The sequence below is a fragment of the Lathyrus oleraceus genome, chromosome 6, assembly GCF_024323335.1.
Source record: "Lathyrus oleraceus cultivar Zhongwan6 chromosome 6, CAAS_Psat_ZW6_1.0, whole genome shotgun sequence".
Classification (NCBI taxonomy): domain Eukaryota; kingdom Viridiplantae; phylum Streptophyta; class Magnoliopsida; order Fabales; family Fabaceae; genus Lathyrus; species Lathyrus oleraceus.
The window spans coordinates 93100829-93117801 of record NC_066584.1 but is presented as its reverse complement, the minus strand read 5'-3'; positions in this window follow the sequence as shown (position 1 = coordinate 93117801).

Below are 16973 nucleotides of genomic sequence, written 5' to 3'. Positions count from 1 at the left end.
TGTCTCCCTCTAAGTACCAATGATTAAAATCACCAAACAAATTTCATAAACAAAAATCTTCAGGATAAAAAAGAGTGGTTATGATGCAACTGTCCTCTCAACTCCCAAGTACTCAAATTGTCGACCGTAGTTAGCTTGTGGTCTGATACTTGTCTCCAACTCTAAAATTAACCATAACTAATCAAATCCAATTTTCCGCCTTAGGGAATCCAAAACCTTTTCACAAAGGACACATTACTTCCATTCTAACATGGTATGAACAACGCCTAAGTCTCCCATGCGCGAGCATACAAGTCATGTTTAACTGCTAGAATGCGATCCAAGCGCATCCGTTCTACCACAAACAAATAAAAACTTAAGTCTCCCATGCGCGAGCATACAAGCAACGCTAACTTCTAGAACACGAATGTTAACATTGTTCACTAAAAACAATTAACAAACACTTATGTTGTACTCGGAAATACGGAGCTCTGATTTCCTTATTGCCCTATGGAGATACGTAGGCACAGGATTGCGAGATCTTGGCGTGCGCACTAATTTAAAACTTATTTTCTCTCCATTAACCAATAGAAAGTAACTTATAACAATATCCATACGCACGAAGAACAAGTAAAGTGGTTCCCGTTGAGTACAATGGATGTGAGGGGTGCTAATACCTTCCTCTTGCATAACCGACTCCCGAATCCGCTCTTGGTTGCGAATACCATTCTTTTTGGGGTTTTATCGATATTTTCCCTTTCCTTTGGAATAAATAAAATCTGATGGTGACTCTATATTTTTCGTGGCTCGACACATATACCTTCAGAGCTAAAGGAGTATAGATGTTGTGTAGGTGAAGAACCTCGCGCTAGAACTATTCACGACGAGTGTTCAAAGGCGCAAAACTCTCTATCGCCTTGCCTACTATCTTGAACGGAGCCTTGTCCTTGATGGGAGAGGTATAACTACACTTCCTCTGGTGGTGTGAACTTTCGGCGTTGGGAACACGCTCCTTGATGTCCCATGCCTTTTTCTTAGCGTTGCTCTCCTTGCCTTTTATGTAACATTCCTTCTTGGTAACCACTTCTCTAGCGAAACCGTTGGTTTATATGAAAGACATCCATTGAAGTGTCCCACCTTTAGACCAATATATAACGGCCCCACAAACTTTCTTCGTTCGAAGGAACGTCTCTGATGATGGCTTGATTGAACCGGACAAGATAGTCCCTTATCAACTCTTGTGGACCCTATCGTATGTTGAAAAGGCTGGTGATTGACATCTTCTTGTGACGGCTAACAACGAATTAATGCACAAGGTTCCTTACCAGCTCCTGATAATTGGTGATGGATTCTCGGGGCAGACCCATGTACCATCGTAAAGCTGCATCCTTAAAGGCTCCAAACAACAATTGACACTCAAGGTAGTCAGGCACTTCGATGATGGCCATTTGAGTGTTGATGGAGGAGACATGTTCATAAGAATCATTGCATCCATCAAACTTGACCAAAGAGGGAGGTTTGAATCCTTCAATGACTGGTGTCTCCCATATTTTGTCTGAGGATGGCTAGGGGTCTAACACTTCCATCTTCTCTGGGGGTTTGGATTTCTAATGCCATTGTCCGATAATGTGTATATTGTCCCCCAGTGCCTAGTTCTAATGGTGTATTGCCTCTAGCGTAGGGGATTGAGCTCTCATATTGACCATCGCTAATGATGGCTAGGCATAGGAGTGAAGGGTAACAATGAGTAAGGTTATTGTGATGAATAAGGTGTGATCCAAATTAGTTTTACAAGAGCCCCATGGTAGGCGCCACTATACTAGTCAAAACTTATAGGTGTGCATAGTATCCCTACGAGGGCACGAGATATTTAGAGGCCTTGGTAGGTTTGTAACAATGGTAGGGTAGTTAGAGCTTTCCCGCGGTGACGAGAAGCCGTGTACGGTGATGTTGCGGCTGTTTTAGAGGACCTGCTCACGTGAAGTGAAAGACTCTTAGAGAAAGTATATAGGGGTCTATTGGGAGAGAAGTATATATAGGGGTCTATTGGGCCCATGGTTTAGGAAAGTCTTAGAGAAATCAACCGTTCCCCCATGACTAAGGGAGGTTGTTGACTACGTACTTTTCAAAGAGTCGTGGTACGACTCCTTCCATATGACTATGGGAGATAACAATAATGTACATGTCATTTTCCCCAAAGGCGAGCCCCACGTTCTGTGAGGATGTCACCCGAGCGATAGCCCGCTAGACGCAGACCCTGGAGTCCCCCTATTTGAGACTCTCACATATATAACACTATATTTTTGAATGAAAAACTAAGAATGTGGAAAGGAAAGTATGTATCGTGACATATAAATATACGTTTCAGAAGAAAAAAAACTTTCGAACATGGTGTATTGAATAAGATTCTTGTAGACAAGATCTAAATGAAATTTGTATGGAATTCTTGAGAAATAGATAGGTGGATTGAAAATGTTTCCAAATTTATTTAGAAGAACCCCTTTTGTAATTCAACATGGATCCATGATGGATTTTCTCATTCTGGTTAATAATATTTCTTTTTTTTTTTACAAAAATGATGTGATTTAAAAATAATAATAATAATATGGCATTTTTTTTTAGTTTAAATTTGATCGTTAAATTATATATATATATATATATATATATATATATATATATATATATATATATATATATATATATATATATATATATATATATATATATATATATATATATATATATATATATATATATATATATATATATATATATATATATATATATATATATATATATATATATATATATATAACATGACATCCTCACTATGAGAGAGAACTAGTGGCGTCTGGTTAGGAAGAACACATTATAGAGTTTACATCATTGATGATGTGAAAACTGCAAGAAGAGAATAAACAAGCACGATGATATAAGAGCATTTGTTTATTGCAATTATTGAGAAAGGGGGGTGCAACCAGATCTTGGAGATTTTATTTTAATAATCCACTTATGTAGAAAAGCGAAAATGGACATTATTATTATTAATTGAAAAAATAGCTTATGTGTTCGTGAAAAGATCAATATTTTATTTGTATAATTAGACACGCGGCGCATGTGATCAGATATCAACGTATCAGTTATCACCTATCACTACACCAGAGACGTAAGCACTTTAGTTATTAGAATAAAAATTCAAAAAGAAAAAGTTAAATTAATACAACTCAAATCCTAAAATGGAAGTTTAATATTTAAATGGCAGATTTAAATTTTCCTTTTTTTTCACTTATTCTCTTTCTGGCTAATAGAATTTTTAAGTCAACTGAATTGTTAATTATGCAAAAATAATCAAATCGACCCATTTAGGTTTGAATATGCACATTTTCACTTATTTATTTTTAATAGATAAAATTTTAATTATTAAATTATTATAAAAAAAAGTTATTTCATGAAGTGTTATGCTCATGTAAATAAGGATTGCTTTTCTCTAAGACACAGTTTTTGATGACCTTATTATTCATGATTTTTCAAAATAATTAATGGCTGATGATTATCTTAGTTCGTGAGGCATTCAAAAGCTTATGGTAGGTACAACTGTACAAGTACAAGTACAGCCCATTTCGGTCAGCAGATATTAATACGGCCTTTGAGCTCTTATAAAAGACAATTTATTAGACATACCATGTTCACAATATTTTATGTATATTTATTTTTTCATGAAAAATGATATTCCAACTAGAGATAATCATAACGGTTAATTATAAATAATTCGTACTATAAATACTCGATATATTATAATTGATTATTAAAATTAATTATCATAATTAATTTTATTTTTTATAAATATTTATAAATCACTTATTAATCAATTATATTTATAATTAAATTTGATTTAAAATTTCTTTTAGCAAGAATTATTTATTTTAAAAAAATATTTTTTTAAGAAAAGATATTTAATTTCAAAAATAAAAAATAATCTTTTTTTATATTCAGAACACATTTTTTTTAAAAAAAACATTTAATTCTTTTTTTTTATTTTTCATTTTTTTATTTACTAAAAAATACTTTATTTCCAGAACATTTTTTCAAAGGATTTTTTTTTTCAATTTAAAAAAAAAGAGACTCATTTAGTTTTTATTTTGGATATGAAAATCCAAAATATAGATTAGGTTAAACTCATATTAATAATTAATAGATTTTTAATACTCGGATTTGGATATGGATATATATAATTTAAATAATCGATTAATTTAAGCACCCTAATTCTAACATTACACTGTTATATTTATACCGTATTTCAATATGTTAAATATGTTTGGATCTCATCCCCAAAAGCTAACTCAAAGGGCGTGGTTGTCCTCAGATATTTATACATCAAACAATTCGGAAAGCTAAACAATGTGAGACTTCAAACAAACTCCAACAACACAATTACAACTTCAACACCCACTCTCACGCCTAATGTGGGTTTGAGTCAAATGATCATATTGCAGTAATTCGACTCTGGGTCAAATGGTCATATTGCAGTAACCCGAGTAACCCGACTCTGATACCATGTTAAATATGCTTGGAGATCACCCCAAAAATTAGCTCAAAGGGTGAGGTTGTCCTCACATATTTATATATCCAACATTTCATAAAGTTAAGCAAAGTGAGACTTCAAACAAACTCCAACAACACAATTACAACTTCAAACAAATTTCACCAATACGATGAACAATGAAATATTATAATAATATATTTATAATATATATATATATATATATATATATATATATATATATATATATATATATATATATATATATATATATATATATATATATATATATATATATATATATATATATATATATATAATTTTTTTATTTTAGATTAAAAAATATTGGTATAAAATTGTATGATTAACCAACTTCATAACTTTATTAACCAACATTTTACATTTTATTAACCAACTTTATTTACTGTTAAAAATTATTTTTAATATTTGAACGTTTATTAACCAACATCGTAATTTTATTAACCAATTTTTTACTTTTCATTAACTAACTTTGTTTACTACTAAAAATTATTTTTAATATCTATGCGTTTATTAACCAATTTAATCACTTTAACTTTTTTGTTGAGAGAATAACAAATAAACAAATATCGGCGCACGCGGAAGCATATCCATAAAAGAAGAAAAAGAAGCAAAAATATTCAAAAATAAAACTCACAAATTCATTATTCAACTTATAATATCTTTACAAAACAAAAGTACAAACTCTTTTATTAAATTGCAATTTTTAAGGAGAAAATTGCAAACCCTAAAAACCGCAATTTTTGAACGAAAAAATTACAAACCCTCTCTCAATTATAACTTTTGAACGGAAAAATTGTAAACCCTATCTCAATTACAATTTTTGAATAGAAAAAATTGCAAACCCTCTCTCAATTACAATTTTTGGATGTAAAAATTGCAAACCCTCTTAACAACTATTTTTGAACGGAAAAATAGAAAATCCTCTCAACAAAGTATTTTTGAACGGAAAAAAATAGAAAACCATCTCTAAACACACAACTATCCAAAACCCCAATACACCCAAAAGACTATATTTTGTTGTTATTGTAGAAAAGTAAAATTAACTATCTCTATTTATATTAATACTCAAATTTTATTTTCTTCGTATTACCCGATGTGAGACATGGATGAATATACTATTTGACCCAACACTTTTTACATTTCATTAACCTGTGAGTGCAACTTTCTGTTATATGTATTTTGCATGATGTCAAAACTAAGATAATTTAGCATTGATGTATATTGGACAGTATCCTCTGGTTCTCAATGCGCATCTTAGCAGTAGGAAGTATAAAAATATTTAGAAATAAGTTGAAAAAGGTTTCATGCATAAAAAATGAATCAAAAACATATTTATGAGCAAAATAACATATGTGTCGACACATATATGTTTCTGATCGACACATAGATGAAACTTTTTTTATATGTCGACACATCCGTTTTTTAGGTCGACACATGTATTGCATTTTTAAAGCATGTAGCTTCTGTTTGATGTACTACCTCTACAGGTCGACGCATGACCTATACAGGTCGATACATGTTTCGAATATGTCGCCTCATGACTTACACAAGTCGGCTCATGCAACGTGATTTTCCAAAAATTCACAACTTTTTCAAATCTTTTGCATTCTTTTTGCCTCCAAACATGCATGCATATAAATACTTCATACGTGCATCATTTCTAGTAAGGTTTCTAGTGTAGACCTACATGAAACCAGAATTTCAAAGCATTCTCATCATCTTTAACCTCATTTTATGCATACACACAAACAAACTACACATAATCATTCTTTGTTTGGGTGTCATCTATAATTAGGGTTGATAACGTCCAATTTAGTTTGATTGAATTGTAAATTAGGTTGAGATCTTTGAGGGTTTCAAATTAAAAAACCGAGTTGGGTTTTTGCTTCAAGATCAAATTGGGATTTGAAGTTTTTGAACAAGGTTATGCAATTTGGATCCGGTTGAGTGAAAGATTTAAAGAACGAAAGGTTCTTGCAAAGGAGTGGCGTGAGACAGTGGATCATATTGGTAAATCTTAGGTTACAACAATTTGCGGCTTGGATTCGATCGAGTGAAAGCTTTGAAGAACGAGGGATTTCTTGCAAAGAAGTAGCGTGAGACGGTGAATCACATCGGCATTGTTGGGTTACTTTATCAAGCTTTGATAAAGGGAAGATAAAGTATCAGAATCAACATCAAACTTAAGGTTTATAGGGTTTGATTGCTACATCTCTCTTATACACATACTTTTGCAAAGTAAGGTTAATTTCATTATCTCAATTCTAGTTCGAATTAAGGGCAGACTTATCCATAGCGAGGTCGATTGGGGAACTTCCTAAACAAATCCTTGTATACTTTCTCCCCCTATATATCTGTTTTAGTTTCTATTTGAAAAATGTTGAATTCATCAATTGTGCAATCAATTTGTTTGGACTATTTTTTATTACCTTTTGAAATAAATGTTGTTGAATTGATCATAATCCTTTAGATTATGATTGGATTTTTAGATAAAAAATACCATATAAATTTCCAAACAAATTTGATTTCACACAAGGTGTTCGATAATTTGTCACAATAGATTTTTTTTGTGATTGTTCCTTGGAAATAGATTATCCTTGTAGCTTAGTATTCAATTGGTAGTGATCAAAGGGCTTTGATAAATTTGTGTTCATTATCATACGTTTATAGTATTAGCGCATATTCAAGATTTTCGATAGAGGTTTGTATAAATAATAGAAACAAATCAATATGTAGTAAATAAGGAATACTTGTTGTATCAGAATGTTGTCTTTGTTTCATGTGATTTGCATTATATATATACATGATTTCATGTGATATACATGTACGGTATAAATTAAAAAGGGATACAAGGATATATGCATTGAAAGCCTAGCCTATATTTTGCCTATATATACATAATTTCCATATGACGAGATGCAATTGACAGGAGGAACAACATGATATGCACCAGAGGCCTGTGAATTGGCATCAGGAAAAATGGCTTATGGGTTCTCATAATGTTGAGGGCTGTAAGGAGGTGTAGGAGACTCACTTTGGCCCTCTAAGTTGTAAAATCAGTTATCGCGGTTGTGGACATTAGTTTTCTCATGGTTTGACAGTGTAAAATTTTGGACTACTTCCTTATCAATTAACAGCTCAAACTCCACTGGTCCTAAATTGGTAATGATACCTCGGTTGAAACAGAAGTTTAGATTCATGGGACGAATACCTCCAAAAGCATGTAAATGGTTAAGCGGGTATCTCAAGCCTATAACATCAACAATCATGGTTATTAACCCACCAATGATAATAGTATTGTGGCTTTCTCGGGCAATCTTGTCTAGGTTTGCTAACATAAAGGCAACGACATTTACCGGTCTCCCTTGGGAAGCATAATACAGGATAAAAAGTTTGTCCCTAGAAACAACAATGATATTCTCTTTCTTACCGAGCAGGGTATGAGCCAGGATCTTATGAAAGTAGCGGATAACAGGGTTGTGGATATTTTCGAAAAACATGGTGTGAGGTTCAGGATGATAATTTCCGGTCATGGTTCCCCAGAAAAAGCCAAGGTCCAGGTCTGTTAAGGCATCATCAGGGGTAATAGTGTATGTATCAGGGCCACTAGGAAATCCTGATAACTCAGCCATCTCACAGTGGGTGAAACGGTACTTGGTTCCGAAAAGCCTAAATGTAGCCAGACCTCTACCAAATCCTATTCCTCTGTTAGATTCATAATAAAGGGAACTCAGGAATTCAAGGGTGAGCCTATGGTATTGGCTATACCTATTCCCCACAACAAAATTATCCCAACCTACTTGGTTTAGAAGGTACATAACACCGTCTCTTAGTCCTAAGGTGGTCAGGGTTAGTCCATCTGGATAAATAGAAAGTTCCATTTCTCCCCGTGCTAACATGTCAAAGCGGCGCCTCTGATTTTCGCTCCTAAATACAACCTCCATATTGTCAACAAGCTCCATACTCCTAAATTAGTGATAAGTTATCCTAAGCTATGTTAGCCTGAAAGTAAACAAAGATTATAATATTAGTAAAAAGGTACTGAATGGAGGTGTTAGAATAGGTAGTACTAATAATAGTAATAGTAATAATAATAATAGAAAAGATAAAGAAATTAAAAACAAACATAGAGTGAAAATAATAGAAATGAAAACAACTAAAAAGAAAAGATAAAAATTAAAGGCCATGGATTGCCTTCCACGTAGTGCTTCGTTTAATGTCGGGAGCTCGACATTGATTGGAACGGTGTTAATCTTTTGAAAGAGCGGGCAACTCTTCTAATTTGTAGCTCATGCAAAAATCCTTATTTTCTACATTGTGGTAGTGCTTAAGTCGCTTCCCGTTTACAACGAATGGTTTATTGGTTTTACCTCTTATTTCCACAACTCCACTTTGGAAAACTCTCATGACCTCAAAAGGGTCGGACCATCTAGAACTAAGTTTGCCTGGAAATAATTTGAGTCGAGAATTAAAGAGAATGACTATGATTATATAAAATTTTAAAGTTAATTTTGAAAAGACTTATGATTATGGTTGTGTTATTTGGATTTTCTTAGACTATATGATATACAGGATTGAATTTCATGACAAATTTAGTGTTTGGATGCATATTTTTGTGTATTTGGAAAACATCTTCGTCTTAGTTAATGGTTGTCACACTTAAGAGATTAATATTTAAATGTGGCTTGAGGAAGAGGATCATTTAATCTTGTTCTTGTTTATATTAGTTGTCGAGAGGTTGAATGATTTGTTTAGCTGAAAGGTGGATCTTGGTCTCTTCTTAGAGTTTTCAACCGGTTTCTCAAGAATGATGGTGTCTCATTTATAGGATGTGGATGATAGTACTATCTTTGGGGAGGATAATATACAAAACCTATGACTAATTAACACCATCATTTGGGATTTCAATCTTTATTCTATTCTTCATGATAATTTTGCAAAAAGTTGTATAATCGGGGTCAATGTGATCCCTATGTTTATGGGCTTAACTTAAGGATTTATGCATTGAAAATAAAAATAAAAACACCCTTCTTTTCAAGCACTCATGCCTTACATTACAGTGAGAGATAACACTTACTCCGAATTTACCTAGGAACCATTGATTAATGTCATTTTCAAAAGATTCATTTCTTGTAGTCATATGTTTCTTAGTATATGAGGAGCAGTGATCCTCTTTCAACTCAGACATTAACTCAATCTTTATCTTTTAAATTTCCTTTCTGAAGATGCCTATTAAGGTTTAGAAGAGAATTTTCAGACTTTAGAGGAAGTTTCTTAAGAGAGTTATTAAATATCTCTCTAAAATTTCATGGGTTAGATGGTCTGATGTTTATAATCCCAAAAGTAGATGAGGACTAAGCGTATGTGATCTCCACTTGGTCAACTTGGACTTTCTCAATAAATGGTGGCAGCGATTGGTCCTATATGCCATTGGCATTTGGCGATAGGTTCTTGCTGCTAGATACATGGATCAGATTGTTTCCTCCCTCTTTGGGTAGGAAGGGAAGTTGGTTTCATAAAGTCTTCCACTTGGTTAAAGATGATTCATCTCATAGACTCGAATAAGAATGTAAAATCCAATTAGTTTATAGATGGTGTGTATCGGAAGGTGGGAAATGGATTTCTTACTTACTTTTGAGATCCCCTTGGATGGGGTCATTTAATTTGGAAGAATATTTCTAAATTTTTCCAGCGATATTAAAAAGTTGGGAACATGAGCCATTGAGATGATTTGGTATAGACTTGAGACTTGTGGTGGAGAAGAGGGTTGTTTTAATTGGACCAGAAGTTGTTGAGTATTCTTTCTTTGGTCACTAAGGGAATTACCATTCCTATTATGGGCATCACTATTAGCAAGGTAAAGTCAATGATGGTGCTTACTTAGTTAAATCGGCCTATGGCACCATTCTCGATTCTAGTCTTCAAAGAGTAATCCCCTCGAATGACCTTTGATTTCTTTTTCCTTTTTGTTTTGTCAAAAGCATATTCTTTTCTTTTCTTTTCTTTCACCATCACTACTTAGTTCTCTTTTTCATACATTTCCTTTTTTCTCAAACTTTATTTTTGAAATACCCTTGCATTTTTAAACGTTCTCCTATCCTTAAGACAAGGTGGTGAACATTATTTTTTTTTTAAAAATTGGATAAGGATTGTAACTTTTAAAGAATAAAATATTTCATTTTAGGATCAAAGTGGATGTCAAAGGAACACATCCTTATTAGGTAGGCTTTTAGGTCAAGTATTTTTCACTCAAAATCAATCAATGCCTTGATTATATCCATAACTTCAAATATATATGCTAATAGCAAGATTGATGCAAAATCAACATAGTTAACGTGCATGTCCACTCCCATTATTTATGTAAAATATGAGGTTGCACATAACTCATTTTGGTAGAATGAAGATTTTTGACTCACATTGATATGTTTTCACTATACAGAAGTACAATCAAACTTTTTATGAGCAATTAATTCATAGCCATGCTATATTTCCTAGATAGTCAAACATTCACCATGAATGAATCATTTAAAAATAATAAAACCCTTTTCATGTCATTTGTTCTAGACCTTTGTCATTAACCTAGATTTTGTGATTCCAATGCATTTGGCGTTTCAGATCATGAACTAAACCATCTACAGACAAATTTAAAAAAAAAAATCAAAAATTGAACAAGTAATTAATCATGAAAATAATTTAAATCTCAAAGTATATGTTTTAGTATTTTATTGATCATCCTTGCATTCCATACACTCCAGAATTTTTTTGGATGTAATCGGGCAGCAGGCAATGAATGACTTTTATAGAAATTTCTCGCTTAGATCAAATTTCCCCACCTAACCCAAAATTACAACAAAGTGCGCTAGGCACACTCAAAGGCTTTCCCAATGAGCCTTCTTATAGAGTTCATGTACTTGTTTTTCTTATTTGATATTTTTTATCTCCAAACACATCATAATTTAAGGGAGAAAGGTGTTCACAACAGAATACTCAAAGGTTGTTGGAATATTGGGTGTACTCATGTACGGTACAAAATGACTAGCACACCCAAGTTCACTGTTCATGGAAATTGTTAGTAGCAAAATACATAACAACAAACGTGAAACATAAATTGTTCAGTAAGAAAATAAATAAAAGCAGTAAATACTTAAATAACAAAAATATTAAAGATTCATAATTTAATATTGAACTAGTTAACCTTTTAACATAAAACCTCATACTAATCCTCTTATTCCTCCTCTTGGTTTGCAATGTTCATACCCATTCCACTTGCACCATCAATTGAATCAATTTAACATTATTGTTACAAACAAATTTAATTCCAAGAGAAATAATCCAAATTACTTAATACTATTAGACCTAAACTTTACACAACAAATCTATGTGAACAAAATAAACCTAACAACATAAAATTTCTAAGAAAAAGGTAAAAACATAAACATACAATTCTATAATTTTCTTTAAAAGGATATAAGGAAAGAGAAGATTACATTATATTCATATTGTTTCAGCATGTTCATCCTTGATTTACTTCTAAATTCTAATCTAGTCTCCAATGGGAATCCATTGAAAACTTGTAGTCTTCCACTATATTAAGAATTACACAATGTGCATTTTATACAGTCAAGGAACCGGATACTGAAATTGAAAACAAAATTAACAACTTCAATTTGAATATTTCATTCTTTTTTCGTACACAACCCACACAGGTAAAATATCCAATACCTTCACTCATTATTGACTATCCTCTTACTTAGATCTAATATCCTCTCCAAGCATGTGTTATACAACAATCTTTACTGAATCCTACCGGTCCCAATTTTTTTTCTACATCTACCTTCTTCTGGCACTACCAAATTCTTCAATGGAAAAAACCCTCAAAGTTGTGATGTTATCACTCACAACTATGTTAAATTAAAAAATACACAATAACATTTATATATGTGCTTGAGATAAAGCACTAAAAGTGAAAAAAAAATACCCATTTAATTTAAGTCAATTGCAGTGAGTGTGATTCAACTTAAATGAGAAAATGATTTGAATCAATTTAAACCCATATTTTCCTATTTTTATTTGAATGAATGATTCAAGTAAGTGATTGAACTCAAGGAAATCTTTGATTTGAATCAGACTAACATAACTGAAGTCTTGATTTTGAAATGTATTTTTTTATTCGTGTCAACCTTTAGCTTGAATTGAATTAAGCCCGCTTCTGATTCAAATTAGAGAAAATAGTGATTCGGATCATACATAACCTTGACTCAAATCACACTTCTAAAAATTGAGTTTTTGAGAAAACTAAAGTATGAGATTGAATCTAAAGCTAGTATGATATGAATCATTCATTCATGTGTCTCTTGACCCAAATAATCGACTAATTTAACTTGAACAACTTGCAACTACTTTAATATCAGGGTTTGATTTAATGCAACAAACCATTTAATGCATTACACTCAATTTAAAGATATGCACAAATTTTAGCATAAAGGAGACTTAATAACCAAAAGTGATAAATGACAATATTGAAAACTAGCCAAGCATCAAAACCGAATTCCTATGGGGGAAGAGAAATTTCAAACCTATGGTCATCATGGTCACTAGCCTAATGACTATCACTACAGGCTATGAGAGAAAATTTATGACTTTGCAACTGAAGGAAATAAGGACAAGCTAAAGAAAGGTAATGGAACCATTTAGGTACCTTTTGTATTGCTGAAGATGTTATGAGTAGGTCTATTTCCAAGATTGTTCTTGATGGTCATCTCAAGCTTTTTAAAGGCCCTAAAAACAGTACTATGCCCCAGTATTGCTTCTATGTTGATGATCTGATTGTGTATTGTAATGGGAGACTGTCAAACCTTAATGCCCCGAGGGAGGTTTTATGTAGGTATTCTTCTTGCTCTGGTCAGTTTATTAATGCTGATAAATCCACTGTTTTCAAAGGAATCATTTCTCATATAGGATTCACAGAATTACATCTCTTCTTGGCTTTCAAATTGGTATTAAGGTGTACACTTACAGCCTATTACTGACAAGATTAAGTGCAAGTTGCCCACTTTGAAAGCCTCGCTGCTATCCATTACTGGAAGAATGCTACTTATCAAGTCCATGATTTAGAGTATGTTAATGTATTCCATCAAGATTTATACCTGGCCTGTCTCGCTCCTAAGGGACCTTGAGCCTTGGATTTAAAACTTCATTTGGGTCGGGGATGTATCTCAAAGGAAAATCGTGATTGTCGCCTGGAAGAAATATTGTTTGCCTCTCAAGGAGGATGGTTTATTATTAAGATCCTTAATTACCCTTAACGATGCCTATAATCTTCTTCTCAGCTAGAAGTACTTAAACTCAGCTAAAGATTGGGCTAAAATTATTAGAAGTCGTACCATTAGATCTACTTACCGCATCAAACACCATATCAACTCTTCTATTTGGAGTACCGTGAAAGCGAAGTTACCCGTGGTTATTGATAATTTATGTAAGATAATTGGTTCCAATTCAAAGCTTTTGTTCTGGTTGGATCGCTGGCTGGGGATGCAACCTCTCAAATAACTCTTGGCCATTCCTCAACACTTTCTGCATTTTCTCACTGATACTGTTGGCGATTATTTATTTTACAGAAGTTGTCTTTTTCCTCCGCAACTGTTACTTCATTTTTTGGACCTTCCTATGATGGTTCAACATGATGTTTTGCATGATAACTTACAACTTGATGGTCTAGCTTGGATGCACGCTCTTGATGGGAATTTGGACGTGAAACATGCCTTTTCCTTCAAGCGTACTAGATGCGTCATTCCTGACTGGACCAAGTGGATCTGGTGTAGAGACATTCCGCTTGTTAAATCCCTCATTGCTTAGAGACTTCTTCATGACAAAATGCTAACAAATGAGAATTTAAAAAAGCGTGGATGTTGTTTTCCCTCCGTCTGCAACCTCTATTTGCTGCATGAAGAGACGTCAATGCATTTATTCCTTGAGTGCAATTTCTCTTCCAACCTTTGGAAATGGTTCTCTTATTTCAGAGGCACCAATTTGCTTGCCTCCTCGATCGCCAATCTTTGGAATCCCTGTCACAGTAGCATTTCCCCTAAATGTCTTCTTGTTCTTAAGTTTATGATCATCAATGTTATTTCCACTGTTTGGTTTGTTCGAAATCAGGCTCGTTTTTGTAACAAACATATTTCTTGGAAGGCAGCCATCATAATGATCATGTCCACGTTTTCTATTGCTAGTAATCACACTAAATTGAAGTCGTTTGGCTCTATATTAGACTTCGTCTTTCTGAAGAAGTTTAATATTTCTTTGCATCCTCCTAATTCTCCCTTCATCAAACAGGTCATTTGGCACCCCCTCATTTCTAATTGGACTAAGTGCAACGTTGATGGTTCGACAACTCATGTTATGGCTACTTGTGGGGGTGTTTTTCAAAATAGTGGTGCTTATTTTCTTGGTACTTTCGCAGAGCCAGTGGTGTTGAAATCTGCCTTCTTTACGGAAATGTTTGGAGAGCTTCGGGAAATTAAGTTAGCTCATCATTTGAATATTTCTAATTTGTGGATTGAGACTATTTCTACTCTTGTTGTTAAAGCTTTCAAAAAGAGAGTTCACATCCCTTGGAGCTTAAGAAATCATTGGTTTAATTGTCTTGATTTTGCTTGTAATATGAACCTTGTGGTCACTCATATCTTTAGAGAGGGTAATGCTCATGCTGACTCTTTGGCCAATAGAGGTCTTAATTTTGACTGTCTCCATTTTAGGCCCATCATGCCGCCTTTTCTTCAGGCCAACATGATTAAGGACAAGTTAGGTCTTCCTAATTTTCATTTTGTTATGCCTTAGAGGGTTTAGTTCCCCCCTATTTTTATAGCTCTCATATTTTCTTTATATTCATTTTGGATGGTGCTTGGTTACCCACTTGCTTAAAAAAGAATACTTTGATTTGTAAACCAATGAGAAGAAGGATGATTAGCCATAAATTGACAAGATTTATTAACATTGAAAGAGATGTCAGGACTATCCAAAGTTTCATAATGTAAGACACATGCAATAAACTTGTAGTGTTAAGGATATGGAAAAACATCTGAGCCATGTTTGTTGAGTTTACTGTTGTTGTGCCTTTGAGTGAGGAGATAATTTACATATATATCATATTTTCTCTTGCCAATAAATCCCTGAGTACTTGGAATTAAATGGATGTATGGAGCCTTAAGTTTTATACTTGACTTCAACACCTAAGAAGTATTCAAGTCTGCCTAGGATCTTCAATGCAAATTTGACATTAAGCTTGTCATCAAGTTATGAACAAACTAAGCAAAGGAACCGATGATCATAATATCATTACATACACTAAGGCTTAGAGAGTGACACCTTGATGTGATTAAATAACTAAGGAATGATCCATTTTCCTAAAATGAAATCAAACTGATAGAATGCTTGATGTAACTTGTCATACTATTGTCTTGCAGCCTGTTTGAGGCCATACAATGATTTATTCAAATTTCACACCAGAGTTTCGTAAGTGTTATTAAAGCATTGGGGTTGTTGCTTATAAACCTCTTCTTCAAGGTAACCATTAACTAAGGCATTGCTTATGTTAACTTGTTGTACTTCTCACTTGTGTAAGACATATGTCACGAGTCTATCTTTGAGATCACGCTTCCTTCTCATGACCTTACTAGCGACTTATCGTGGATAGTTTGAATTATCTGTTGTTCTTTTTCCTAAGTTTCCCATTCTAACCTTTGAGTAAGTATTTGAACGTTGATGATCGTTCCCACTTTTTCCTAAGTTTCCCATTCTAACCTTTGAATAAGTATTTGAACGTTGATGATCGTTCCCACAGTCAATATCAATGATCCTTCTTGAAAGGAGTTGCTCACGTAATTTTGAAGTTTACTAGATTTTAGAATTTCTAGAAAGTAAAGTAGCTCTTTGATCATGGTTTGTCACCTTGACAAAGATGATACTTATAAACCCTCTAATGTCTGAATAAATTTTTATCGGATGTAATAGGTATTTTATGTAAAAAATATGTATATCTTAATTCGACATTTACGGTGGCTTTTATAAACGAATTTTAGGGTTTATGGTGGGACCTAGAATCTGTTACAGTATGATCATTGTCCATAAGTGTCAAAGTAATATTATTATGTCATTTGGGGATGAACCATCCTTCAATATTTTTCTGAATCAAATATTTGTTTGAATCAAATATTCATTTAGAGCATGCCCGTACTTATTCTCGAGATCCTAAAACCTTCTTCGAGTCTATAGGTGGCGGTGAGTATTTTAGTCTCATAGTTTCTTGATATTATGGTGACGTCTATGTTATGCGGCCTTCTAATTTTATTGATTCGTGAACATGCCAAAGCGTTGTAGCCTAGTTATATTAACGGGCCATGAAATATTGTTCGGC